This window comes from Triturus cristatus, chromosome 8 (assembly GCF_964204655.1).
Source record: "Triturus cristatus chromosome 8, aTriCri1.1, whole genome shotgun sequence".
Lineage (NCBI taxonomy): Eukaryota > Metazoa > Chordata > Amphibia > Caudata > Salamandridae > Triturus > Triturus cristatus.
In genome coordinates, this window is record NC_140591.1 from 838,594,074 (window position 1) to 838,608,983 (window position 14,910).

At 47.9% G+C, this 14,910-nt stretch overlaps 1 protein-coding gene across 3 annotated transcripts in view; it reads right to left on the reverse strand.

The window, feature by feature from the left end:
- PIR (pirin) overlaps nt 1–14,910 on the reverse strand; it is a 515,558-nt gene that overhangs the window by 434,629 nt on the left and 66,019 nt on the right. The window contains exons 1-2 of one of the 3 annotated variants that reach the window (XM_085622326.1): nt 9,435–9,492; nt 9,267–9,327 (exon numbers count right to left, since the gene is read on the reverse strand). The exons of the other annotated variants lie outside the window; for them this stretch is intronic. The gene's annotated coding sequence lies outside the window, so the exon portion shown is untranslated. Of the gene's footprint in view, nt 1–9,266; nt 9,328–9,434; nt 9,493–14,910 lie in introns of those variants that run through there. 3 annotated transcript variants of the gene reach the window in all.

Sequence of the window (14,910 nt, forward strand, 5' to 3'; positions counted from 1 at the left end):
TTGTAAATGTACAGCTTAATAGCAAAGTTTATGGGGAGAAGGTACACATCAATCATAAAAATAACATATTTGTAGAAACATTTTAAAACTGAATGGGTCAGCCCTTGCATGCAACAATCGTGCCAAACAAAAGTGCAAAAATCAGCCAACGAGTGATGTAGGGAAATAATAGGAATACATTTTATAGACACATGCACAGAAGTATAAAATCACAAACTCCAATGCAAACATTTCAGTTGAGTGATAGTTTTAAACCTATGTAAGTAGTCAATCGGCCTAGGCTAATACATGGACTTGCTGATAAAGAGAACTGTGGATTCTGCAGAAAAACATAGGTCATAGTGCACATTAGTTTAAAAAAAACACACATAAAAGTTGCACGGTCAATTTAACTGTGCTGAAACACATTAATAGAGTATACTTTCTTGCAGACTCAAACTTGACAGGGCATGCAACCACAGGATCTGGCAGCCAGTGGGGGCCAGGAGAAGGGAGCCGGGAGCAGGGGCAAGAACTGCATGCCCTAGATTGCCCCGCTTTCACCAGCGTCAGTTTCCATCAGGAGGCGCTTATCTCCAGCACCTGAGCTCCCGCAGCATGGGAGAATCAGGCCAGGAGCAGGCCCGTCTGCGGCGGCTGGGTCCACCCTCTTGGTTCTGGTTTGTTGGCCCCTGAAAGGCATTCCCGAGATATTTTTGCTTGGTAGATAACCCCTGCAGCCGATTATCAAGTGAAACAGTGAGACAGTAGGTGGCCTACTGTGCTTGAGAGTTTCTCATATTTCGTTGGTGCCCTGATAAAACCAGTAACCAGTTGCTAGTAGCAATCTGGCTAAGCGTAAGGTTGGAGGTGCTAAGATACCATTAGAGCCTCACGTACTATTCCTAAACGGACCACTATAGACTACTTTTTAGCTCGTACTGTGGGAGGTATAGCTAAAGACATAAATCTAGCAGAATAGTGCCTGTCTCTGAGTACGACTGGGCCAAATGGGCCAGACAAATTTGTGGCATCTACCGAGGAGCAGGAACCTGGGTTGGTAAAAGAACAGGAGCACCATAACACTGGATCTACTGGACTTACTAAGGACCTGGAGGGTCTTACTGTTTATCAATCACCCACCGTGTCTGGGATGGTGGTACCTTTGTCACCTCTATGCCTAGCTTCCATGGCTTCAGCCTGCCCACCTGCAGCCAAACGCAAAAGAAAGTCACGGAATGTGTAACTGTTCGTTTGAGCTCCACTGATCTACAGGTGGTTGCTGATCACTTAAACCCTATGGACAAACCCACTTGGACCAAGTTTTGAAATAAATTAACAGTTATTATAAATGATTTATTACTGCCTCTCAAAGAAAAACTGAAGAGGTTGGAGGGGAACTGAAAATATGACTTCCTTTTGTGAGAAATTACATAATGCGCTTATAACAAGGGTTGAGAGTCACAGCCATTAAAATCTAGGCAGATGAGAGCTGCAAATAAACCTCCCCCTCTTTGAATGTCATGGCTCATCTCACTGCTCATACTGTCTTAAGTCAGACCTTGGCGAGTAATGTGGATGGTAATGTGCAAGGGGCTGAAAATGTGCCCCAGACACAGACACCCATAATGGGCCGACTTTACCAGAGTCAAACGGATAAACATCCCCATTATACAAACATGCCCTCTTAGGAGTTAGTAACTATTACTCTTCCCCCTGCTTGTTGCCCTTAAGTGGAAGTCTTGGCTACTGTTCCCCCATTGAAATCAGGGGCTAGGGAGACTCCCGAATCCCTGAAGAATAAGGTTGTTCATTGGCTTAGTTTCAATTGTTCGTTTCCACTTGCCAGAGCACATCAAATTCTATTTACAAGAAGAGTGGGATGGATTGGGCCTCTAAAGAATAGTTTTGAGGGTGACTGCGTAGTTATTAACCTCCAAAACCCCAGTATTGCTGGAGACATTCTTCGAAAGCCAGTGTTACCATCATAGACAGTTTGAAATATGGCCTTACTCCCATTGGGTTCTTCTATCGACACTTACAGATTTCTGGCCATTTCCATGACGGTGCACAAAATTTGCAGCTATTGCGGGGGGTGTCGAGGCCCCCTCCATCTTACTGGCCTGACCTAGAAGTGTCTAGAAGATTCCAGGCACTGAGCTCCCTAGAATACAATGACTGATTTAGCTGTGGTAGATATTATGTTGAGGGTTCTGTGAATTATTGTAATGGGGCACCTTTACAGGTCAGGAGAATAATATGCCCCCCAAGGCTCCTGCATGCATCCCTTGGTTGGCAACGGACTACAGGTCAGTTGTATTCAAGTCCGATAATGCTAATTGTAATTATCAATCTAGCCCTAGTAGCCCATACACCTTAGTTCCAACAAAGGATTCTATAAGTAAGTATATTGAGGGAAGCTACAAGTTTTCAACGTGGAATGTGAGTGAGGTAATGAATAATATAGGAAATGCCGATTGGACTAATATTATATCTGGTTTTGATATTATCTGTATGCAAGAAACCTGGTGTACAAGCCCAGTATATGTAGAAGGGTTCTCTTCACATTTTCTGGAAGCTATAGCATCTCAAGGCGGGCGGGTAAAAGGAGGGCTTCAGATTGTCATCTCTAATAAAATATCCTTGAATGCTAACAAGGCCTCGTCAGTGGGTCCACATTCTCAAGTGTTGTGGCTGGGGAAAAAAGGGAGGGAGAGATCTGGTAATAGTAAATTTTTAGGTCTCGCCTGACCCAGCGCATGCGCTGGTCTGACGAGACTTATTGAGAGGGCTCCAAAAAGTGCTACCAGGCCAGCCTAGAGCTACAGTGCATGTGCGCGGGTGCGCGCGCCGCGCTTGACCGCGATTACTTTCACTTTCGCGGCCGCTTTGATGTTTGATCGCGATCACTTTCACTTTCGCGGCCAGCACGGCCGCTTTGCATAGCCAATAGGTCTCGCCTTTGGGATCTTATAAGTATTTAGTTATGCAACAGTTGCATGGCTAAACACTTATAAGGTCCTAAAGGCGAGACCTATTGGCTATGCCAATGCTTTTTATAACAATATTTTTGATACTACATGTAGCAGAGTGGCTATGGCACTTGACCATGGCCTTGAAGTCTTTTTAGGTCCCATCCATACGAATGTTGTATTATTGTGGGCAGGGGATTTTGATATTCAGGGTTGTGCATTATCTGCTACTCGGACATGTGGTCACATTTATCAGGATGGGGTGGGAAATTACCATTTTGCTATAATTAATATGGGGAAGCATTAAATTCTATTATTTCCAAATATGATTTACAGCTACTGAGGTGTGGCTGCGACACAAATGGGGAGCAAGTCCCATCATTTATTGGGAGAAACTCATCTTCAATTATTGATCATGTACTGGTATCGGTTTCAGCCAATGTTATGTGTGGTATGCCCAGCATTGTACCCTCAGTTCTAAGTGACCTCAATCCCATTCTTATATTACCATTCTGTTTTTGAGGTAAGAGGTGTGACTCATTCCCCATAGTAAACAGTATTATTCCAAACAGGGCCAACGGTGTAAGAATTAAGTGGGCGGGCATTGATCATAGTAATATGCTACAGAAAATAGTAGAGACTAACTTCTTGGAAATAAACTATAGCCTTTAAGAAGCTGTTGTACCAAATATGTTGGTCGAAAATATTAATCACATTATTAGTTCGATGAAATAATTTTTGACCTATTACCCAACTACACCACAGAAAAACATAAGGGGATGGTTCGACAATGCCTGTACCAAAGCTCTCCAGTCACTTAAACATGCTTTATGTAGTCCTCCACTGGAAACTTTGGTTATCAATATAAACTCAAGAACTTCATGTACCAGCTTCCCTTGGGGCGACCCGGAGGAGGGGCTAGCGGAGTGCGGTCCATTGCGGTTGTTTATACCAATATAAACATGTCCTGGCTATAAGGAAAAGAAACACTCCAGCCGCAGCATGGGACAACCTGGCTTCTGCCCCAGAAAATAAGAATATTAAGTTGATCTTGGAGACAGTAAACGCACCTTTTGTAAAAAATGATGATACTCCCGAGCTTTGTTCTCTTGTTCCCTGTGACATATGGGTGACACATTTCTCTGAAATTTATAGACAAAGCAGTGGAGATGACCAAGGGGGAGTCTGGGGGTCTTTGTGTAAATGGGGACCCCTTCCACAGGATATCACTAATGAAGAAGTCTCTTCGGCAATGCAGGTCATTGCTGGGGGATGGGACCCTGGACCAGATGGGGGGCCTGTAGATGTCTTTTCAATCTGCTACCGAACTCTGGGGGCCCATCCTAACTAGGGTATTTAATGTAGGTACTGCAGATATGATTTCACCTTCCTGAGGCACCTCCATCATTGTACCCATTTATAACAAGCATTTGCAATGCAATAGGTCTCGCATTTTCAAAATTTAAGGTTATTGGTATTGTAAATGGCAATGTCTTTTATGTATTTGTTTTTAAAACCAACAAATAGATAAAAGGTTTGTTATTTATAATGACCGTAGGTGAAAGGTTAATGCAAAACGCTGCTAAAGGAGGAGCTCCCGCGGACTGCTCTGGTTTTTAAAGGGCAGTGTATTTGTTAGCTGCTTAAATAGTTTTATAGATTTTGTAACTTAATACAACATAATGTTTTCACCCCCCAACATTTTTTACGTGCATAATACACACCAAAATATATGTTGTCTAATTAAAGCAGGGCGGGAGGAGGTCGAAATTGTGCTATACAGCAGTAGCAGAGTCTAAGATGTTAAATAGAAACACCCTGTCCCTCCTATCACCGTACACAGAGATGTTCCCAGGCTCGTCGCCTATTTCTTTGCAGCACAGCTTCCTTTGTTCTTATTCAAAGATGTCAACGGATGCTGCTTTGATGAATGCAACAACAAAATATATGCTGTTTAATTAAAGCACCATGGGAGGAGGCCCAGATTGTGCTGTCTCGTGTTAAAAGAGTCTCCCAGTGAAAATAAAACAAGCATTTGCATAGCCAATAGGTCTCGCCTTTGGGACCTTATAAGTGTTTAGCTATGCAACAGTTGCATAACTAAATACTTATAAGGTCCCAAAAGCGAGACCTATTGGCTATGCAAAGCTGCCGTGCGGCCGCAAAAGTGAAAGTGATCGCGCTCGCGATCAAACATCACAGCGGCCGTGCGGCCGCGAAAGTGAAAGTAATCGCGGCAATGCGCGGCGCGCGCGCCCGCGCACATGCACTGTAGCTCTATGCTGGCCTGGTAGCACTTTTTGGAGCCCCCTCAATAAGTCTCGCCAGACCAGCGCATGCGCTGGGTCAGGCGAGACCTAAAAACCCTGTCACTCCTATTACTGTACACAGCGATGTTGCCAGGCTCGTCGCCTGTTGGTTTGCATTCGGGCTTTGTTTTTATAATATTATACATTACAGTAGCAATAGCAGTGTGTGGTGCTTAAATAATTTTATATATTTTGTAACTTTAAATAATGTGATGTTGTTTCCCCTGTGTCAAGCAAACATTTACACTTCCTAACACTACCCTGCTGCCTCTCCCAGGAGATACTTCTTACGGGACAGATACATGCCCTCCAGCATTTGTTTACTGTCTGGTATGCATGTCTTTGAACGTTATCTATATTATCACCTTTTGTTAGTGATCAGTTAGCAGCTAAAAGCAAAGTGTTATGTTGTTTACACCATGCTGAGACATTGCGCCTCAGCAAAACATAGAACTCTGGTGGTAAAGCAGCCTTTAGGGTTGCAGGGTAAACAATTCACTTGAGGAATGACAACTTGAAATGCTGCCAGAGGTGGAGCTCTGGTTTTAAAACAGCAGTGTGTCTTTTAGTTGCTTAAATAATTGTATTTATTTTGAAACTTTAAAAAACGTAATGTTTTCAGTAATAAAAAACACAGTTTGCGTGCATAATACTTGCCCCCAGATATATCTGCTTGTACTGGGTATTGTAAATTATAGTACTGATAGCAGTTTACCCAGGTGGCACAGTAACTTAAAGCAACGTAATGTTTAAAAAAAAAAAAAAAAACACAGTTTACGTGTTTAATATTTGCCCCCAGATATATTTGCCTGTACTGGGCATTGAAAATTACAGTATTGATAGCAGTTTACCCAGGTGGCAATCTAAATCTAATTTTGAGTAATCTGTGGGTAACACCTTTCGTAATGCACAAAAAGTGACTGCAACAGAGCGTCTCATTGCGTGTGTGGTGTAATGTAATATTTGGACGCAGTTTGCATGCACATTTGGATTCTTAGAAAATGGAGAGAGATGCGACCAGACCATCAAAAGGATGGGCTACAAGGAAGGGATGGAATCCTTGTAGCAGAGGGGAATTCTTGGGCCAAAGGAGCGGATGATAAATGATACAGACGAAAAGGAGACCGAATGAAAGTGAGGAAAAGGGAGGAAGGAGATGCGAGCAGAGCAAGGCTGTGCGAGAAGGGAAGTGTGGAATGCTTGGATCAGAGTGTAATGCAAAGGCCAGAGGAACGTATGCTGAATGAAACTGACGAAAAGAAGACAGAATGAAAGTGAAGGAAAGGGAGGAGAGAGATGCAAGCAGAGCTGTGCAATGCTGGGCGAAGAAAGGGAGGATTGAAATGCTTGGAGCGGAGCTAAATGAAACTGACGAAAAGGAGACCGAATGAAAGAAAGGGAGGAGGGAGATGCGAGCAGAGCAGCGCAATAAACAATGCAGAAGGATGTCACCATGTGCCTTGCGCTCGGCTGGCGCCTCGACCAGGTTTACTGCAAACACATGGGAATGCAAAGGCATTAATTCACCCGGATTGCTCTGTGTGCCTTCAAGCCCTGTGGCGCCTGTAGTCTGTTTCCGGAGCGGATTAAAGATTCAAGCGCCCGATAATGCGTGAGACATTCTGCTAGTATCTTGTGTGTTGTCTTAAAAATGTGACCAATGTCCAATTTGTAAAACATCCTTAAAAAAACATGACAGTGTTGTGTTTGTATATCCCACTCTTTTTGTAAATTGTATTCTAATACACTTACTCTTACATCGACTCTTACATCAAGTACAATCTGTAAGCTAATGCAGGAAGGGCACAACCGAGTGTCGTTATATTTGTACACAACCAAAATGCAATCTAAACCTAATTTTGAGTAATCTGTGGGTAAACCCTTTAGTAATGCACAAAAAGTGACTGCAGCAGAGCGTCTCATTGCGTCTGTGGTCTAATATAATATGTGGACGCTGTTTGCATTCCAATTTGGATTAATCTGTGGTTAACAACTGATCTAATTTACAACGAGTGACTGCGACAGAGCGTCTAATTGCGTGTGAGGTGTAATGTAATATTTGGACAGAGTTTGCATGCACATTTGGATTCTTAGGAAATGGAGAGATGCGCGACCTGACCCTCAAAAGGATAGGGTACAAGGGAGGGTTGGAATGCTTGGGACAGAGGGGAATGCAAGGGCCAAAGGAGCGGATGATGAATGAAACTGACGAAAAGGAGCGGATGATGAATGAAAGTAACCAAAAAGGAGACCGACTGAAAGTAAGGGAAAGGGAGGGGGGAGATGTGAGCAGAGCAAGACTGGGCGAGAAGGGAAGGTTTCAATGCTTTTAGTAGAGGGGAATGCAAGGGGCAGAGGAGCGGATGCAGCAGTGAAAGTGAAACCGAACGCGCTGACACGAGAATAAACAAGCCCGGCGGAGCGTGGCGCGCGCGCTTGGCGGGGGCAGGGGAGCGCATTCCAGGCAGGGGAGCGGACCCTTTGAAGTGCTCCCAAAAGCGGAGTGCATGGCGGCACGATGCGCGTGATTGTGCCCGTGCTAGCCATGCAATCCGCTTTTGGGAGCACTTTGAAAAACCCTTTTACAATAGTCTCGCTTTTCGATTGCTTACGCGATAGCAAGGCGAGACCTAAAAAGGGGGATACAGCAGAGCCTAAAAACTAACGCCTTATTTCCCCAATGGACTCTTCAGTGAAAATAATAAGTAGAGTTTTACTAACAAGATTGGAGGAATGTGCACAAGAGCAATCTATTTTATACCCTGTACAGTTTTGGATTTAGGAACCAGTTGGGGACTGTCGAACAAGGTGTTAATTTGGAGTTAATAATTGGGAAATATACTAGGGCCAAAGCAGGCGCCCTATATCTATGCTTTGCTGATTTAAGTAGCGCCTTTGATTTGGTCAACCATAATCTACTTTGGTCAATACTGATTTCTCTTGGTGCACCTAGACCAATTATTGGGTTTCTCTCCTGCCTTTATGAGAATTTATCTGGCCACGTTTGCTTGGCCTCCAAGGGGATTGTTTGACTAAATTGAAAGTGGGACGAGGGATTCGACAAGGTTGGGTACTAGCCCCATTTCTTTTTTCTCTTTTTATTTATCGGGAGGATAATCACCTGCAGTCTCTGCAGGTCGACATTGCTCAGGCGCCTGGACAAACTATACCAGTATTGTTATATGCGGACGATGCTCTACTACTTGCGAGGACTCCGGTGGGCTTGCAGAAGCTGATGAGTGCCTTTGGAGAATTTATAAATAAATCCAAAAATTTTACCATGGTCTGTGGCCCAAAGCATTAGCCATGTAGAACACTTTTGATTCCAGGAAAACTAGTTAAAGAGAGGGTCTGAGGGATCACACAACCAGCCTGGACAAGTCCCCCTACTGACAATGTCTCAACACGAAAGTGCAGAGGTAGAAAAAAACACAAACACAAAACAAAAACAATGGGCTCAGAGTGCCTGAGTGTAACTAAACTAAAGCCAAGCTAAGCTAACAGAGTCCTTACAAAGAGGACATAATCCCATCACCCACCGTGGTGGCATGCTTCATCATGTGGGATCTCCTCTCAACCAAACCTAGTTTGGCTGAGGAGCTACTACTCCCAGTGTGAAACTTCGGGAGGAGCTCGCGGATGTTTTAGTCTACGCTGATGGAAAATTATCTCCTAAAGATCGATGAAGCTGTCCTAAGTGAGGTGAATATGAGCAGTGCAGTGTAAAGCAAGTGAGTTAAAATTGACTACAGGAACACAAATAACTTTAATAAGGATTATCCCTGTGCCAACGTTAAAAACAAGGTAATAGCGCGGACTGGCCCAATGACCAAACGCACTAACAAAACCAAAAGACGGTCTACATGTTTCAGCCTATACCGATCGAAGAATTTTAGATCTAGGCTTTCATCAGGACCATTATAACAAAAACTACTGCACCTACACCGAAGTGCACGAAGCAACAATTGGTACTAGTATTTAGATAGAAACAGGCCGATACACCAACCTTGTACCGCAGGATCAGATATAATAGTCTAAAGTATCCTGTCAGTCACAGTGGTAAGTACCTGTGTGAATAAAACAAAACAATCAATAAATTGCTAGGCAGTATAGAACAAACAAAACACAAGCCCACGTGGACCAAGACTATCGGACAGTAATGTCTCAGTCTTACCCGTAGTTAAATCGGGACTACACCTGCCGCTCCTGGTAGCAACTCAGGGCGTGAGACAGCGCTCTGTGAAAAAAATGGATAAAAACAGCGTATAGTGTAATGAACTAAAGCCAACAAACATATAACACACCACTAGAACGGTGGTTATTAATGTTGATATTAATGGATGGTGTGTCCATCTACTTTCAACCGTAAAATGTTAATTAATGATATTGCAGGTTAGATCCCACTATAAAAGGCCAAAGATTAAAGCCCTTAACACCCAAACGTCTGGATATCGGCAGGACCTATCATGACTGTACTAAGGAGCCACTCTCAAACAAAGCGTTGAACTTATTGTCAATATATCCACATCCCATTGCCCTGTTGAAGAGTAAAGCAATGCGTGACCATCGGTTGGCTAAAGAGTGATGTCAGTGCATTATGGGAGCAACCTACCGGCTAACAAACTGTGTCAAAGGTGAAGACTTGCAATCCGGAATAGATTTAATCATCCGGGCAAAGTACGGAAAATGCCAGTGCTGCACCATTTAAGGTGTGTTACTATTAATGAAGCGGGAGACGTGTAGTCGTGATACTCGTGTACCAATTACACACGAGACATACAAAGCCGATACATGGACCACCACCCCCAGGAAGAAGGGATACGTAACTCTCAAGGCAGTGCGGGGGGAAATACCCAACAAAATCAAAGTACCTAGTAGGGGTCAGTTCGCTATTACGCTTCAAAATTGCGAAAACTGACCACGGCGAAACAATGCAGGAGCCAGCATACAATGAGAGTCTCCTACCTTTCCTGCGCTGCCCCGGGCCTCCTTCCTGAATGCTAGTGGCGGCCCCGGACGACAGCCGCTACTGTATTTAAAAACGGCAGCTGGGGGGGAGGAGCCTAGCGCTTGACCAAGATGGCCGCGTGAGCCTTGAGCTCCCGCTACCCTCGCGCCCTCCGGCAATCATCCTGTCCTAAATCCTGGTTTTCATGCACGGAATCCTGCAGATGAGACACAGCTGTGGCGATTGGCGTTGTCCGGGCCGAGATCGCCCACCGGGGACCGAAGTTGTGCATGGCGGAAGATTGCGGCCTACCTCCGAAGGATGCCAGGGGCTTGCGTTGGCAGGATGCCCGGCCACTAATTGAACAACAGCGGCCTCGGGAGGTGTGAACTGACGGACTGATGCCGCTGCACTTTCACTTTCGCTTTCTCGCCTCTTTGTTTGCGCTGGGTTGGGAGCGCTCCATGCGGATCCGCTGTTGTCTGGAAGACCTCCACTCGATCCTGACTGGCTGCTAAAGTCCGAAGTTGACCCTGCTTCCTCTAGCTGAGTGAGGGACATCTATTTGCGACTGCCCGTCCTGCGGCTCGGGATGTCGACCAAATCGGAGGCAGACAGGTCGAAGTCCAAGACTACCAGGCGGGGAGGCTATACCCAATCCAATAATATGGATCGTTATGCCCAGCAGAAAGGGTCACCTGGTGGATCGGGACAGTCGCTGGAGGTACAGAAGGCCGATTCGCCCCCAGCCTCGGAGTTATCATTGCAGGATATCAAGGGGGCGATAGATGGGATGCAAACATCGATCGGGCAACAGTTTGAGGCCCTGGCGCACAAGGTGGACACAATCTTGGTGGATGTCAACTTGATTCGCGCGGACCTGGGCAAAACCAATGAGAGGGTCAAGTCCCTGGACCTCAAGACTACTGGCCTTGCGGACGATGTCTCGGAACTCCAGGCTGAGGTTTGTAAGTTACGAACCGCGAATGACCTCTCCGCCCGCCGGCTTGAAGACTTTGAAGGTCGGGCCCGGCGCAACAATGTGCGCCTTATTGGGGTCCCGGAAACCTCAGAGGAGCACTCCGTGGATTTACTTGTCGAGGACTTGGTGGTGAATCATCTTGCGCCTAAGGGCCTCGGCAGGTTTTTTGCGGTGGAGCGGGCTCACCGAGTGCCTGGCGGACGGCCTAAGATGGGAGCCCCCCCGCGGCCGATTGTAGCCCGGATCTTTAATTTCCGAGATCGAGACGCTATCCTGCAAGGATCGAGGGTGACAGGCCCGGTGCCTTTTCAGAATGCCTCCGTGAGCTTCTATCCTGACTTCACCCAGATGGTGCAGAAACAGAGGCAAAGTTTTTTGGGGGTAAAGCGGCGTCTTCGGGAGATGGACCTGAAGTATGCCATGCTTTTTCCCGCCAGGCTACGTGTGGTTTATGACGATCGGACTTTCTTCTTCGAATCACCGGACATGGCAGGGGACTGGTTGGATGCGCTCCCGCGGCGACAGCCTGGCCGGGACAGTGTGGATGGAGCGGAAGGAGATCGAGATGGCCAGAAGTGATATCTCCGGTGTCGGCTGACTCGGCTCCGGACAGTGACTCGCACCTTACTGCAGTAATGGGAGGGCGGCGGGGGGAAGATAGGAGCCCTTTCCTCCCTTGGGGTCCTTTTCGTAGATTTGTTTTTGATGGGGCGACAGGCACACTGCAAGTTGGGGGGGCTTAGTAAGCTGACGCAGGGGTGCAGGGAGGGGGAGGGTGGGGGATTCGGGATGTGGGGGTTGTTGTTGGGGGTTGTTTTCTTTTCTTGCAAGGCGTAGCAATGGTTGTCAGTATTGTCCGATCGTGGTTCTCTGGGGGGGGTGGGGGTCTCTTTGTGTTCAGGGATGGGGGATAGGGGCTTAAACATAATTAGCTGGAATGTTAATGGCTTAGGGGATCGTATTAAACGGGGGATCGTCCTGCAATTCTTGAAACGGACCTCGCCAGATGTGGTCCTCCTGCAGGAGACCCACCTTATAGGGAATATGTGTTATGCACTTAACAGAAAGGGTTACAAATTCATTGCTCACTCGGGGTTCTCCACGGGCTCCAGGGGTGCGGGCATACTCGTCAGAGCTTCCCTACCATTTGAGGTTGACTCCACCATTGCTGACGACAGGGGGCGCTTTGTGGCTGTGGCAGGGAGGTGGGAGGGTAGAACGTTGGTATTGGTTTCTGTTTATGTCCCTCCAGCCCTGCAGGCCTCCACGTTTGCTGATCTGGGCAGGGCCTTGTTGGAACTCCCCAAAGGGCTGCTAGTGGTGGGAGGTGACTTCAATGCGGTTGGCTCTGGAACGCTCGATAGGCACCCGCCCAGAGACATCGGGGGTGCTCAGAAGTGGCTTCCCGACTTTATAGATACTTTTGGTCTGGTAGATTGTTGGAGGCTACGACACCCCACTCAGAGACAATATACCTTCCATTCCGGGGCCCACGGGAGTCTCTCTCGGATTGATTACTTGCTCACTCTGGCTGCCCACGCCTCTTTGGTGTCTGAGGCTAGGCACATGGCACGGGGCATATCTGATCACTCACCGGTGTGGGCCCGTCTTGATAGTGGCCGGGTGGGGGGGGGGGCAGGGTGGCTCCCATTAACCCCTGGTATTTTCGTGACCCCAAGATACGCAGTGCGTTGCTGAAGACAGTTGACCACTATTTTCAAGAAAATCAGGGTTCGGTTGAATCAGCGGTGTCCCTATGGGAAGCTTTTAAGACGGTATTGAGAGGGGAGGCCCTGTCCTTGGTAGTGGCCGCCAAGCGGCGGAGAGACGCTGAGGTGACACAAGTAGAGGGCGAGATTGCTGCTTTAGAAGTGGCCTTGGGAGAGGATGTTGCACCGGCCACTGCATAATTTGAGCTTGAAGCAATTGGAATATAGGGACCTGGTGACTAACGCTGCCAAGACCCTCAATAGAGAGCAGCAGGGTCGCTTGTACGATGTTGGTGATAAGGCCGGGAAATTGCTGGCGTGGTTGGATAAAAAAGAGCGTGTTAATCGTGTGGTGCCGGAGTTGTCGACGGCTGGGGGAGAGGTTGTCACTGATCCCGACGGTATAGTTCAGTGTTTCTCGGACTATTTTCGTACGGTATACACCTCGGTCTCGGACAGGCCCACTGAGGACTCGTGTGACCTTCTGCGAGACATCACTCTGCCCTGCCTCCCTGCCATTGATAGGGATGTAACGGTAGATGAAGTGGCGTGTGCTATCCGAGCGTTGCGCTCCGGTAAGGCTTCGGGCCCAAATGGTCTGCCGATTGAGCTGTACAAGCTCCATCCTGATAAGTTGGCTCCTCACCTGCGCGCCATGTACGTGGAGGCACGGGTGAATGGGTTTCTTCCGCTCGATCAACGGCTGGCGACGATTGTGGTAATACACAAAGACGGTAAGCCCCGGGACAAGTGTGGCTCCTATCGGCCGATATCACTTCTCAACGCCGAGCCGAAAATCCTTGCTAAGATCCTTGCTAACCACTTGGTCCGGGTGCTTGGCGACTTGATCCACCCGGATCAGTCGGGCTTTATCCCGCACCGTAACACTACACTGAATCTTAGACGCCTTCATGGAGTGATTGCTAGGGCGGGCACGATACGAGAGCCGGCTATCGTGGCGTCCCTCGATGCCACGATGGCCTTCGATACGGTGGAGTGGGCAAACCTATGGGCTGTGCTAGCTAAGTTCGGCTTTGGGCCTGGATTTGTAGGCTGGGTGAGGTTGCTCTATGAGGGGCCTCTGGCTAGCGTCGTGGTGAACGGGCGGGCGTCGACACCGTTCGAGCTCGGGAGAGGCACCCGGCAGGGCTGTCCCCTGTCGCCGTTGTTGTTCGCCCTTGCCCTTGAGCCGTTGGCGGCGTTGATACGATGGCACCCGGATATACGTGGGCTTCGCTGGTCGCCTGACCACGAGGACCGTATTTCACTCTACGCCGACGATATTCTGCTATACCTCGCCTCGCCTAAGAAATCTCTGATAGTGGTTTGTGACGTCTTGACTTCTTTTGGTAGGAACTCTGGCCTTGTCATCAATTGGGGGAAGTCCTACTTGTATGTCCTGTGTGGGGATGTCCCGCCTGTCCCGCGCAACTGCTCGATCCAGATAGCCCGGCAGGGCTTTTTATATTTGGGGATCTATATCTCCACCGACCCCATTTTACGATACGAGAAGAACTTGCTCCCTCCCTTGGCACGTCTGCGACGGGACGTGGCGGGCTGGCGGCGGTTGCCGCTTTCCCCCCTTGGCCGTGCCGCCCTGTTTAAAATGATGTCCCTTCCCCGTTTCCTCTATGCCCTGCAGAATACCCTTGACTTGGTCCCGGCCAGTTATTTCCGTGAGGTCGAAAGCCACCAGCGCGCGCTATTGTGGGAAGGGCGTCCGCGCATAGCGATTGCTAAGTTGACGCTTCCGTGGTACGACGGTGGTATCGCGCTTCCAGACATTCGACGTTATTACTGGGCCACCCAGTTGAGCGCGATTAACCATGGTGTGTATGGTGCGGCGCTGAGCCCTGGCTTCGCCATGGACCGCTGGTTGCTGCGTGGGGGCAATTACCACAGAGCTTTGTACTCGAAGTCGTCCGACTTAACCCTTACGGGGCCCACCAGGGTGGCCGTGCGTATATGGAAGGTGGCGACGGATTCACTGGGCTGGAAGGGTAAGCTTACC